Genomic DNA, 13908 nt, shown 5'->3' with positions numbered 1-13908 from the left:
AAGGCACATATATTTGAAACATTTAATGTCTTGTCTTTGTATGCAGCAATTTATAAAGTTAATATAGTTTTATCTTTTAATCTTTAGTATTTTCTGCATTGTGTTTTGATTAGAGAGCCTCACCCCCAAACTGTGATTTTAAGAGTCTACTGGGGCACCTGGGTGGCTCAGTCAGTCGAGTGTCCAACTCTTGGTTTCGGCTCAGGTCCTGTTCTCGGGGTCATGGGATCGTCAGACTCCACATTGGGCATGGAGTCAGCTTGGGATTCTACCTCTCCCTTTCCCTCTGCCCCTCCTCTCCCTCTCTTCCTCTCCAAATAAGTAAATCTTTAAAAAAAAAAAAAAAAAAGGAGTCTACTGACTTTCAACTTCGTTCAGACCTTTACCTATTTGCAACTTTTTTTTTTAAAGATTTTATTTATTTATTTGACAGAGAGATACATAGTGAGAGAGGGAACACAAGCAAGGGGAGTGGGAGAGGGAGAAGCAGGCTCCCCACAGAGCAGGGAGCCGGATGTGGGACTCGATCCCAGGACCCTGGGATCATGACCTGAGCTGAAGGCAGCCGCTTAACTGACTGAGCCACCCAGGCATCCCTATAAATTTTTTTAATTTGTACAGATCTGATAGGCAAAAAGCAGTGTCTTGTTTTAATTTGCATTTCAGATTAGAAATGAGGGAAAACTTTGAAAAACACTTTTACTTTCCTTGAATATTTTCTTTAGTAAATTGTTAATCACTCATAACCTTTCCCATTTTCCCCCACTTTCTGACAGCATCCGATGTGGGACAAACCCTACTTCCTTAGGCCCTCCCCCAAATCACCCAACCAGGTTCTTCCAACTCAGTTCTACACTCTGTCACTGAGACACCCCACAATTCCAAATGGTATGTTCTCCTCACTGCGATGAGTAATAAACCAACTTGTTCAATTCTAAGTGTGTTCTGGATGGTCTTTGGCTGGATAGAATTGACCCCCATAGCATGGACTAAATGTTTCAATTATTTTATGTTTACTTTTTTCCCCTCTCTCCTCAAATAGAATATAGATTTCCAGAAGACAGAGACCAAGTCTATCCTGTCCCCTATTATATTCAAAATACCTGGTCTTTATCTGGAATATAGTTCAATATTTGCTGAATAAATGAATGAATACGGGAGAAATTGGGATTCGATTCATATTCCTTGGATTCTTCACATCTTTCCTATACGGCAAGGAAACCAGCACTTAGGTAGTAATCAGCCTCTTGTTAGGAACTACTAACATACACGGGAAAATGGACATGAAAACACTTTGTAAACTGTACTCACTCTTATCATAACATTCAACTTAGTGGTAATAAAAATTTTCCTTCAGAGTTTGGATTTCAGTGAATCCCAACAACTGCTGTGAAGATGTTTGCTTATGTCCCCCGCCCATAGTCTCTTTCTTTCTAATGTTTCATTGGTTTTCTCTCTGATTACAAAAGCAACAGTTTATTTTGGTATTTGGAACTTGGTATTTGGAAATGTTAAAGAATACAGACAAACGTAAAGAAGAAAATAAAACCATGTCTTGTTCTTAAAGCAGGCTCCTTTTCCCCAGGTTCAAGTTGATGTCACCTCATGGTTTGCAGGAGACTCAATGTTTAAATATTTAGAGCTTGAAAGAGCAATGAAAATTATGTTGTATTAAGTGGTGAAGAAAGGTACTTGGAAGGTATTCATGAGAGGACTCAGGAAGGCCAGAATACTGCTCTGCTAAAGAACCAGTCACCTTTTCTGCCTCTTAGGCCTGCGCATCCCACCTTGAAAAATGCCACAGAAAACAATTTCTCTTTATTACTTGTGCCTGAGCTTCTGAGAGCCTGGGTGAAAGGTGATTTGAGTTTGCTGTGAGGATAGAGCAGTGGGATAGAGAGGGGTAGAGAGCCAGAGGGGACAGGAATGGAGGTGGAGGGGTGGAGGGGAATGGGGGGTGCTTCCTGTCTCTCTGACTCTAGTCCAAGTCTTGAGCTCTTACCACTCTGTGGATGGCTTTACAATTCAAGACCTCATAGCCAGGACCAGCAGGCTCAGAAATATATACATAGTTCTACCCCAGGATTTTTACCATCACCACCAAAAACACCTTTTCCACCCTTGGTTATTCCCTTTATTATCTTCTCCAATAGACTGCCAACCTTTGAATGAATTTCTCTGGCCCAATGCATGTATCGGGGGAGCACTGGTTTCAGTAGTGTATCTCTTTTTTTTCCTTGCAAAATCGAGCCACATATTTATCAGATAAAAATCATCACAAATTTTAAAACATGAAGATGGCACACATCAGTGCTGTGATTCTGATGCTGATAAACAGAAATGTTAGTTGACAGCCAACAAGCAATAATGTAAGTAACATCCCGACACTTTAGCGCTCTTCATGGCTATTATTGCTCACTAAAATTTATTTATGCATGACATTAATTATGTGTTAGATTGATAAAACTGGGGTTGTTAAAAAAAATCTCTAGCATGTCGAAACACTCTGGTAACTGTCTGCTCCATTTAATAAATCCCTGGAATCTCTATGATGTCATCAGCAGCCAATCAGAGCTTTTGTTGGCATGTAGTCACCTCACTAGATAACTGTTTACTTCCTGCCATGTGCCAGGCATGTTCTGAGCACTGTCCCAAGAAAGATGAAAGAAACAGGCCGTTTCTGAAGAACTCAGTGAATTACCATTGATATAGTCCAATAAAAAATAGAGACATTGATATTTAACTGGCTTGTGCAACTTTACGGAATTATGATTTTACTCATCTTTTAAGAATACTAAAAGTAGCTCTAATTCCTTATTATTATATTCCTGGACTCCTGGTGGAAACCACCAGTTATGTCATAAATTTCAGCAAATATCACCAATGTCCCAAGAGATCAGAATCTCTATTCCCAGTTTTATTATGACTTGCCTGTGGTTTTAAAAATGTCTTAAATATGTAAGGGTATTAGTAATCAGTTCTAAAATGAGGAAAAACATAACAAACTAGTTTGAAGTTGGGAAACATCTGAATTAAGTGATACTGCATGTACACCTGAAGTGAGGCAAGCCCTCATCAGCCTTGATCCCCAGATGCTGAAGTCCTTTCAGTTTCCTTTTGGATGGTCATGGATGCAAAGTTCCAGTTATCACTGGAATTAACTTAAAGTCACTCTTTATTTATCTATTTATTTTTAAAAGATTTTATTTATTTATTTGACAGAGAGAGAGACAACAAGAGACGGAACACAAGCAGGGGGAGTAGGAGAGGGAGAAGCAGGCTTCCTGTGAAGCAGGGAGCCCGATGTGGGGCTCGATCCCAGACCCTGGGATCATGACCTGAGCCGAAGGCAGATGCTTAACGACTGAGCCGCCCAGGTGCCCCTAAAGTCACTCTTTAAATGAAGATACTATCTAAGTACTATGTATTAAGAGCCTGTTCTTTATTCCTGACAGATGTCGTTACTCCATCTACTTGGGTATCCCAGCAATGAATGATCGATCTGAGTCAACTAGATAAACACATTTACAGAGCAACACATTCTCCTTTTTGATGCACAAGATTTCAGATGGATCCCAGAAATTTCACTCAAAAAAAGGGCCAAAAGACCCTCAGAATGAACACTACCTGGACTCAGCTTCATTGTAAAGATCCATTTGTGAGACTAAAATGGAATTTCCTTTCTTCCCATGAAAGACCAGAACCTGAAAAAGCAGTATGGCACAGCAATGAAGAACGTTTGCACTGGAGGGGGACTGCCTTGGGTTCAAGGCCCTGCCCTGCCACTTCCTGTATCTTCTGTACCTTAATTTCATCATCTGTAAAGTGGCCATAATAATAGTACCTATCTCATGCAGGGACTGTGAGGTTGTACTGAACTAATACATGTAAAATTCTTAAACAGTGCCTAGAACATACTAAGGATGTTAGTCATTATTCTGTGGTTTTATCCAAAAGTATTCTGTTAAAAAATATATTTCCTGAAGTAGCGATAATCAGATAATTTCTCAAGTAGTGGCTTCAGAAGAAATAGGCTCCCCCTAAATTTTTAAAAAAAATTTGTTTGTTTTTGTTTTTTCAATAAAGATCACTGGATCTTCGTATGTTATTGAGTAAGCAGAGATCCAACTGAGAGTGCCTTTCTTCTTAGAGGGTTTTCCAGTAATGCAAAAATTGCTATGTGGTTGAACTTTGCTTCCTGAGTCTAGTATTTTTTCCAAGTATCAAAAAACGACTGATAGAATTTATTGGTGTACTAAGAACCTTCTGCCTATGTCTTCATTACCATACTCAGAAGGAATCCATTAAACTAATCAATATATGCTTATGGTTGCCAAGCTGCAAAGAAATCCAATATCCCTAAGGTTGTAGTGAAGAGGCCACAGTTTTAGCAATGCTCGGTGACTCATCTTTTATCATTCTGAGTCATTTGTAACAGCCTAAGCTCTTCCTAGAGTTAATCCTGTTCTAAGAAAATGTCCAAGTAAATGATACAGTATGGTATTTTTGAGGCTCTGGCCTCACTTCAAGAGCCAGAGAGAGAGGGGAAATTTCTCTCTTGAAAATAAAAAAAGAAGAAAAGAAAAGAAAAAACAGTCAAAACCAAGCCCTTTGGAAAAAGAGAAGTCCCTATCTTCCACCAAGCATTTTGAGATTGTTTCCCCATTCCTGTGATCTTTTGTTTGCTATGCTTAGTTTTGGAGGAGCGTGAGTGCCTGAAATAGAAAGGAGAGATCGATTCAGATTAAAAAAAAGAAGAAAAAAAAGATTTCGCAATCCCAAAATGTCCAACCGGAAGCTATTTTAATGAATGACAAATCCTTACATTAGGGAGATTTACAGAGCAACAGCAGAAATTTTGCAGTGCAAGCAAATTCAGTGCAGCGTAGGTTAGAAAGTCTCGTGGAACAGTAAGAATGACTTGACTATTCTTGCAGGATTACTCAAATATCTCTCTGGAGATTGCTTCATTTAGACTCTAAATTTTAGAACAGTAATCCCTGACACCAGAAAGAGGAAGAAGCAACATGCCAACTGAGTTATTTGGTTTTTATGCAAAAAATAGAACATGTTCAACTTAGTTCCCTAGGTACAAGGAACACACATCCTACTTGAGAAAGATAACCAGTAAAAGGATTAAGCCATACTTTAAGGAGATAAGAGGATGCCTAGCAATTGATTCTTTTTTAGCAGCTTTATTGAGATATAATTCACATACCCTGGAGTACACCATTTAAAGTGTATATTCCATGTTTTTAAATATATTTACAGAGTTGTGTAACCATCAGCATACACTAATTTTAGAACATTTGCACCATCCTCCAGGGAAATCTTGTACCCAGTAGCAATCACTCCCCACTTGCCTCCTTACTCACCCCACCTCTCAGTCCTAGGTGACCACTAATCTACTTTCTGTCTCTATAAATTTGCCTATGCTGAACATTTCATATCAATGGGATTCCACAAATGTGGTCATTTGTGCCTGACTTCTTTCACTTAGCTTAATGTTTTTGAAGTTCATCCATGTCGTAACAGGTATCAGGACTTAATTCTTGTTTATTGCTGATACTCCGTTGTGCTTTATTTATCCATTCATGGTTGATTTTGTTTGTTGCCACTTTCAAGCTGTTATGAATAATGCTGCTGTGAACATTGATTTCCAAGTTTCTGTGAGGACATATGTTTTCAATTCTCTTGCAGAGATCCCTAGGACTAGAATTGCTGGGTCATATGATAACGATATTTAACCTTTTGAGGAACTGCCAAATTGTTTTCCAAAGTGGCTTCACCACTATATATTTTCACCTGTGATGTATGAGGGCTTTAATTTCTCCAAATACTTGCTAACATTTGTTATTGTCTTTTTTCCTGCTTTATTGAGATATAATTCACATACAGTACAATTCACCTACTCCAACTGTACGATTCAATGGTTTTTAGCATACTCACAGTTGTCAACCATCAGCACAACCAATTTTAGAACATTTGATCACCCCAGAAGAAAGCCTCATCCAGTAGCTGTGACTCTCCATCTCCCCCCCACCTCCAACCCTTCAGTCACTCATCTACTTCCTGTCTCCATATATTTGTGCTCGTTTTCTTTAAAGACAGTCCAGTAAGAAGTTTTATTTAATTGTGGCTTTCGATGTACATTTCTGTATAGACTAATGGTGTTAAACATCTTTTCATGTGCTTATTAATCATTCCACATTTCTTTTGGAGAAATGTTTATTTAAACACTGCCTATTTTTAAAATTGGATTGGCTTGTCATTGCTAAGTTATAAGAGTTCTTTAGACATTCTGGGTCAGTCTCTTATCACATATGTGATTTGCAAATATTTTTCTCCCCGGTTGTTGTTTCACTTGATAATTTATTTCTTTAGACCACTCCTTATCCACATCTTCCATCGAGCTTGAGGCTGCATCTACAGATCTGACTGCCCTCTCCTTCCTTCAACTTGGTTGAGCACCTTGACCTGCAAATCTTTTCCCATTTTTTTTCCATGCAGACAGTCTTAAAAATCCATTTCCACTTCTCTATACCTCTTTTTCCCTAAAAACAAGTAGTTCTGGTAAATTCGTCTGCCCTAAAGCTTTGGCTTCCATCAGAAAATGTAACCTCAGATTGCGGCATGAAAGCCAGTCGTCGAAAAGCAACACACTTCTTTATCTGTAACAAGGAATTTAATTAATTTAATTTTCTGCTTGAGAAAGGGTTCTAGACATTTGGTTCAATTTTTTTTTCTTCAGAAGGCTGAAGGCCCTCTCTCCTTTTCGGGCTTTAGTTTTGAAGTAAGTCATTATTTGAGTGCTTATAACATTGTTTTCATCAAGAATACAGAATGATTTTTACCACTCAAGAGTAGAAATACAGGGGCGCCTGGGTGGCTCAGTCGTTAAGCGTCTGCCTTCGGCTCAGGTCATGATCCCAGGGTCCTGGGATCAAGCCCCGCATCGGGCTTCTTGCTCCGTGGAGAGCCTGCTTCTCCCTCTCCCACTCCCCCTGCTTGTGTTCCTGCTCTCACTGTGTCTCTCTGTGTCAAATAAATAAATAAAATCTTAAAAAAAAAAAGGGGTAGAAATAAAGCCAGGTATGTATGGTGTATATAAGTTCATACAAAAAAGATTCCTAATTAAATATGACATAATTATACTAGTTCTTTGTACTTATTTGAAGGTTTAAGATTCATCCTCCCCTTTTAGTTCTAAAGGTAAATAGAAATATTTGTCTTTATCTTGTGACAAGATAGATTTGATTACAGGTTGCTTGGATTTAAAAAATACCATATAGCAAAATTAATTAAGGACACTATAATCATGAGTTTTAAGAAGGAGATAAATTAAATATAAATTATATTTTTAAAATATAACTAAGTCTATTCTGGGTACTTTATTAATCTGAAAAATATTTATTGAAATGTGTTTAAGGAGAAAGAATGTAAAATGTATACAAGATGCCCATTAGCTTGCTACTAAAAATTAATAATTTATAATACACAGCAATTTTAATCTCCTCTGCTCCACAGTTCTCAAAGTTCAATTTCAATTGAATAAATATTCTTACCCCATTTTATAGGCCGTGAAATGAAAGCATGGGTTGCCGTCTAAAACGTAAGAGGCATGTTGATATATTTACACGTAGTAATTAAATATAAATACAGATTTCTGTTCTGTTTTCAGTCTTTGTAGTTATATGTGAACTTCCTCAAAGTGAAAGGGTTTATTGTCATTATGGGAGAACACATATTCCTCTTTAAACATTGACTTATTCAACAATTATGGTATTAATGCACAGCCCGAATAGAGATGCAACAGGGAAAATGGACCGATCTTTTCCTGATGTTCACAAAGCTTGTGATGTAGGAAATGGGCAAGTAACCACATGGTATACCAGTGGATGAGGCCCAGGCTGCTATGAAAGTATCAACAAGAGGCATCTAACCTGAACTTGCAAGGAAGAAGCGTCATCTAAATTGAGACCTTATGGATGAATAAGAGTTACCCAGGTGAAGTGTTCGAGCAAAAGGACCAGTACATGACAAAGCCTACTGATTAGAGAGACAGAGTCCAATTAGGGGACTTAATGAAGTTTCCTATGATTAGAAGGTAAAGGGGAAACAGAGCATGAGTTTTGAGAGATGAGAGCTGAAAAGAAAGCCACCAACCCCACTAATCTGTGTTGAGAAAAGCAATGGGGAGATATGGGAGGATAACAGGATGAGATTTGCAGTTTAGAGATAACATCATCATCATCATCCTCATTACTAATATTTATTGTGTTGATCACATGTCAGACACTATGCTAAATGTTTTATATCAAACACATTTTTCAAGTACAATTACTATAGCTGACAATAAAATTATAATATATATTATGCTATAATTACATATATATGTAATATATATATATTACGCTACAATTGTCAGAAAGTGGAAAGGAGAAACATTGTACTTTATTTAAATAGGGCTTTGTTCCATGATTACAAGCGCAAGTGAGGCTTTATGTGATGTGTGGACCCCAGCTTTAGAGAATATCATTTGACAGTGTAAACAAACAGGATACTTTTCATTTTGAGAACATAGAATTATTTGGGAAAAGTGGTTAAACTACGGAGTAGTTTTGAATAAGCTTGGATTATGTTTAATTTATTTCCCCATAGTGCCATTTTGTGTTAGCTTAATGATGTGTGTGTGTGTGTGTGTGTGTGTGTGTGTATGCGTAGTAAGGTAAGTGGGGATTTGGTGGGAAGGCCTTGGAAGAATGTTACAAATGTACACCTTGAATTATGGAAATATACATAAAGTCTTTGAGAAGTCATAAAATTATCAGCAGAATAGTATCTTTATACTGATATTTTTCTCAAAGGCATTGCTGAAACGAAGAGCTTTAGAAATTATCATAAAGTTAGCTTGCAAGCCATAGGCTGGACATGCTTCCAAAAGTGCCATTAAAAATATTTAGTAACCAATAGGATACAAGCACCAATTAATCCAAACTCAGGCCACAGAGCTGGAGGCTCCCTGTTGGTTTCTGGGTGCTGGGATATCTAGGGGTGCTGAAGGAGAGACCATAGATGCCACAACAGCTGGAAAACCTCAGAGGTCATAGGGCGTTGGTTATTTACCAAGGAATATGGAACTATTTCAATATTTTATTAGCAACCAGTATGATCACATCAGTAGGTATTGGCTTAATATTAGCTGTACATGTTCTTATTTTTAGTATGAATAGGAAGAGCTATATAAAGATGGCAAGATGGTAGGCATCTGTATAAACTACAGAAAAATGTGCTCAGAGAACACTGCATTTGAAAACAATCAGTAAATTTAACATCCTTCAAATAGACTTCTGTTCCAAAGAAAAATGAGTCAGAACCCCAAAACAGAACATAAGCAGAGCCCAAATTCTAAAAAGTGTAACATTCATCATAATGGAGATAGATTGTGCTCAACATTGAAGGAAACATAGTTTTGGTTCTTCACTAAATAAGGACATAAAATTGTCCAAATGGACTCTCCCATTTTCAAATATTAATTGAGTTCTTAGAATACCCTAGAGCATCAAGAGCAAAAGTAACATTCTCCTGGGGTGCCTGGCTGGCTCAGTCACAACATCAAGGTTGTGAGTTCAAGCCCCACATTGGGCGTAGAGATTACTTAAAAAAAGAAGTAACATTCTTCTTGACAAGGACACCTTCCCTGTTAAAGTGTGATAGAGTAGAAGCTTGAAAGCAAAAATGTCTCTCAGATCTGCCACTTGTGGCTGGATGATCCCTGACAAGTTCAAGTGTTGGTTAGAAGTACTGGTTTAATTGCTTTCAGAGAGATCAAGATAACAGTGGCTTACATAAAATGTATTACTTTATTTCTCTCTCACTTAAAAGTCCAAGATGGCAGGCAGTCTAAGCTGATAGGCAGCTTCATGTGGTCATCTGAGAACATGGGTTTTGCCATGCCATAATAAGGTTGTGGTCTTATCTGCATGTTGGAAGCTGACTCAGCTCCACATCTATGTTCCTGCCTGCTGGGAATGGGGAAATATAGGTCAGTGGAAGGCACTCCTTCAAAAGGCATGACCTACAAGTTACATACATCTATTCTGGTCACATTCCATTGATTATTATTGAATCACTTGGCTATTACCTAGCTGCAAGGGAGGTTGAGAATTGTAGTCTCTAGCTGGCCAGCTATGTACCTAGCTGAAACCATGGAGGTTCTAGTACTAAAAGGAAGAAGGAGAAGATAGATATTGGGGAACAGTTAGTAGACCCTGACCCCTTTAACTACTCTGATCCTTAGTTTCACCTTTGTGAAATGCAGAGAGTTGTATTAAACAATCAGTGTGTAGAAAACTCCTAGCCTGGTGCCCAGCTCATGTTGGAATGCTCAACAGTAATTAGTTCCTTCCCTACCCATCTTCATGCAACGGTGGCCTGGTAGTGTTCATGGGATTCATGCTTACAGAGTGCCCAGCTAGGTAACAACGCAGACCTGCTGTAAGAACGGTCATGTGGTGCCAATCCAGTTATTGTTCTTCATTCTGTGCCACATCCATGAAGATGTGTTCATGAGGTTTACTAAGGCACGGGGTTGACTGGTTTACTACTTTTATTATTTCACAAGTTTTATTATTAAATAGTTTCTTCCTTGAGCCCCAGGATCCCTTTGTATTTTGATGAAATGAGTTTAATGACCTAAAGGAAGCTTCTCTAGGAAATGTGAAGGATCCCTTTGGGATCTAATCTCTGAGGAAGAGTCTGGTACAAATCCCACATTGCCAGGCATTCCCCTCTTTCTCCCCCAAATTCTACTTTCCTAAACATATCCCTAGGAACTAGGCTCCCCTGGGGACCAGGCTCCTTTCTCTTCTATCCTGGTCCTAGGTTCCGGAGACCATTTATAGTTCTTTCTCTGCTCTTCCCAACAGTTTCAATATGCCAGTCTTAAGATATCTTTCATCTCTTATTACCTAAAGGGGAAGCACTGCTCTTTTCCTAATCCTATTTCCCTTATTTCTATAATATGTTGTCCCCAAGATGGCCCCCAACAATCCTCACCTCACGGTATTCACTTTCCTGTATAGTCTATTTTCACACTGAGTCAGAACTGACCCATGTGATTCACAGATTATGGTGAAGATAATGGTATGTGACATCAAGGCTAGGTCATAAAGGCCACAGAAGCTTTTGCTTTGCTCCTTTTTTGATTCCTTTCCCCATGCCATAAAGACACAAGAAACCTTTTGGGAGAAGCCCATGTGTCAACAGCCAGCAACAATTTGCCACTCATGTGAATGAGCCAGCTTGGAAACAGATCCTCCAGCCCCAGACAAGTCTTCTTCAACTTGCCTCCACCACAATTTGACTCTGATTTTAAGAACTACCAAGCTATTACTGCATTTATGTTCTATCCACACTGTAAGAGATAATAAATGTGTGCTGATGCTTAAACTATTATGTTTTGGGCTCATTTATTACATAGAAATAAATAACTAATATACTATTAATCTTTGTATTTGGGGGGATAGTCATGCATTTCTTTCCTCAAAACTTCCACTGTATTTGTTGTGCATTTTCCTGGGTGAATCATTACAATTCTTTAGTCAGGATGAGTGGGGTGCAAAGTAGTTCTCTACAGACAGATGATACTGATGCAATTGCAATCAGCTGTTAATAATATTAAGTTTCTTTAGGAATTACTTCTTTTTTAATATATAAATTAGAGTGGATTCAAAGTTATCCACAGAATTTTCTTGTTTAATTTATCCCAGTTTGTTTTCATAAATGGGAGGGAAAGGACCCCTGTTGCAGGCTGCAAGACAGAAGTACTCATGGCTCATATCTTGCCTCACCTACGAGAAACAGCTGCAATGCATCCTTAATAGTTATAGGGATGGGGCGCTTGGCTGGGTCAGTCGGTAGAGCATGTGACTCTCGAGTTGTGAGTTCGAGCCCCATGTTGGGTATAGAGATTCCTTAAAAAATAAAATAGCTGTAGGGGGCTGCCTGGGTGGCTCAGTCAGTTAAGCATCCAACTCTTGATTTTGGCTCAGGTCATGATCTCAGGTTTGTGTGATCGAGCCCCAAGTTGAGCTGGGCGTGGAGCCTGCTTAAGATTCTCTCTCTCCCTTTCCCTCTGCCCCTCCCCCCTAAAAAAATAGCTGTAGGGATTAAAAAATTTACTTCCATATTTTCCTTCCTCATATTCACACCCTCCCACCGCCAAATCTCAGTATATACATGGGAGTATAACACTTGTAAAAGTTATATATTCCAAAAGAGAGAGAAATTGAGAATCCATTCTCAGAACACATGGATTAAACTTCACATACAAAACATACTTTCTCCTGTATCTTCTGCATCTTTCCCATCCATAGTGACAGTCATAGCATGGACAGTATATATGTGAGATTACTAAACAGACTGTGGGATGCCTAACCCAGGAATCCTGGTAATATTACAAGCATCAGTTATATAGTTGAAACAATCACGTGATAATACATATTGATCATTAATGCAGCAAATCATCAGCTTGGCCATGATAGTTTCATGCACAGATTCTGATTCCACAATACAGTTGCCCATCTTTAGGATCTAAAAATCCTTTTTTTTTTTTAATCACTTTTCTTCCCAACTTTCTCTTTGTTCCCAAGATATTGTTATTTCTTCTTTTGAGTTTTCTTCTAGATGCATCTTTCTGGAATTCTAATGGAATGATAATATTGAGACCACTGAAGTGAAGTGTTTAAACTTAATTGTGAAAGTGTGCATGTCTTTGTTGCCAACATCAGCTCTAATCACTTCACATGGGAGGAAATCTCTACAGTGACTACCTTTTGCTCTCCAAATTGTAAACACATATGTTGGCTTAGGTTTCAGAGTCTTCTATCGGCTGTGTGTTGACTTCTCCAGAACCAGCCTTATTATTCTCCCGCCCCGGCATATTCCTTGTCCAGAACAGGGTCTTCATTGTCTCATCCCAGACTTCTGTCCTTTAGGACAAAACTAATCTCTTATCTCCTTAGTAAATCTTTGTTAGACCAAACAGACTCTAGCTACAGTATTCCTCAGTGTTGCTAGTGGTACAACAGCATTTACTCTAAGTAGCTTTGAATACATTGCATAACTTCAGGAGGTTCAGAGATTCCCCCAGGCAAGTCAGAGAGGGGCTGGAACCAGCCCACATTTTAACAGGGGCTGCTCTGGGGAAGGCCTCCATCACCCTGTGAGCGTTCACATGGGTGCCACACTTGCAGAGATGATGCTGGCAACCCTGGCAAGAGATGCTTTCCCCCATGCACCTGTTTATTCCTGTTACTCTCTTCTGAATTTAAGTCCTGGGCGTGTGGTGTGTCTGATGGCTGGAGCCTTGGTCAAATCCTGGACCTCATTTCATGGGAGCTGGGAGGATGAATCCAGTCTTCTCGCTGGGGAGGAAGGGCTCTTAACCAGATGAAAAGGATGTTTCAAAAGATGTTGGGCAGTGACAAACATGACAAATGCCCTCTGTAGTCAGTAACTCTTAAAACCATATGTGCTGTGTTTCATTTAATTTGAATAAAATTATGAGGATTAACTTATTCAGCAACCATGATTTTATTTTATTATTTATTTATTTTTTTGAAGATTTTATTGATTTATTTGAGAGAGAGAGAATGAGAGAGAGTGAGCATGATGGGGGGAGGGTCAGAGGGAGAAGCAGGGAGCCCGATGGGACTCGGTCCCGGGACTCCAGGATCATGACCTGAGCCGAAGGCAGTTGTTTAACCAACTGAGCCACCCAGGCGCCCTATTTATTTATTTTTAAATGATAGTTGACACAAAATGTTGTAACCAAGATTTTAAATAGGATCTACTCTTAAAAAAATTGTGACATCAATAATGTTAACTCTCATTTAACTTCCTAGC

This window comes from Mirounga angustirostris, unplaced genomic scaffold (assembly GCF_029215605.1).
Source record: "Mirounga angustirostris isolate CCGP_5_RB_7025 unplaced genomic scaffold, mMirAng1.0.hap1 SCAF_5, whole genome shotgun sequence".
NCBI lineage: Eukaryota > Metazoa > Chordata > Mammalia > Carnivora > Phocidae > Mirounga > Mirounga angustirostris.
Note: the sequence above shows the minus strand (reverse complement) of the source record.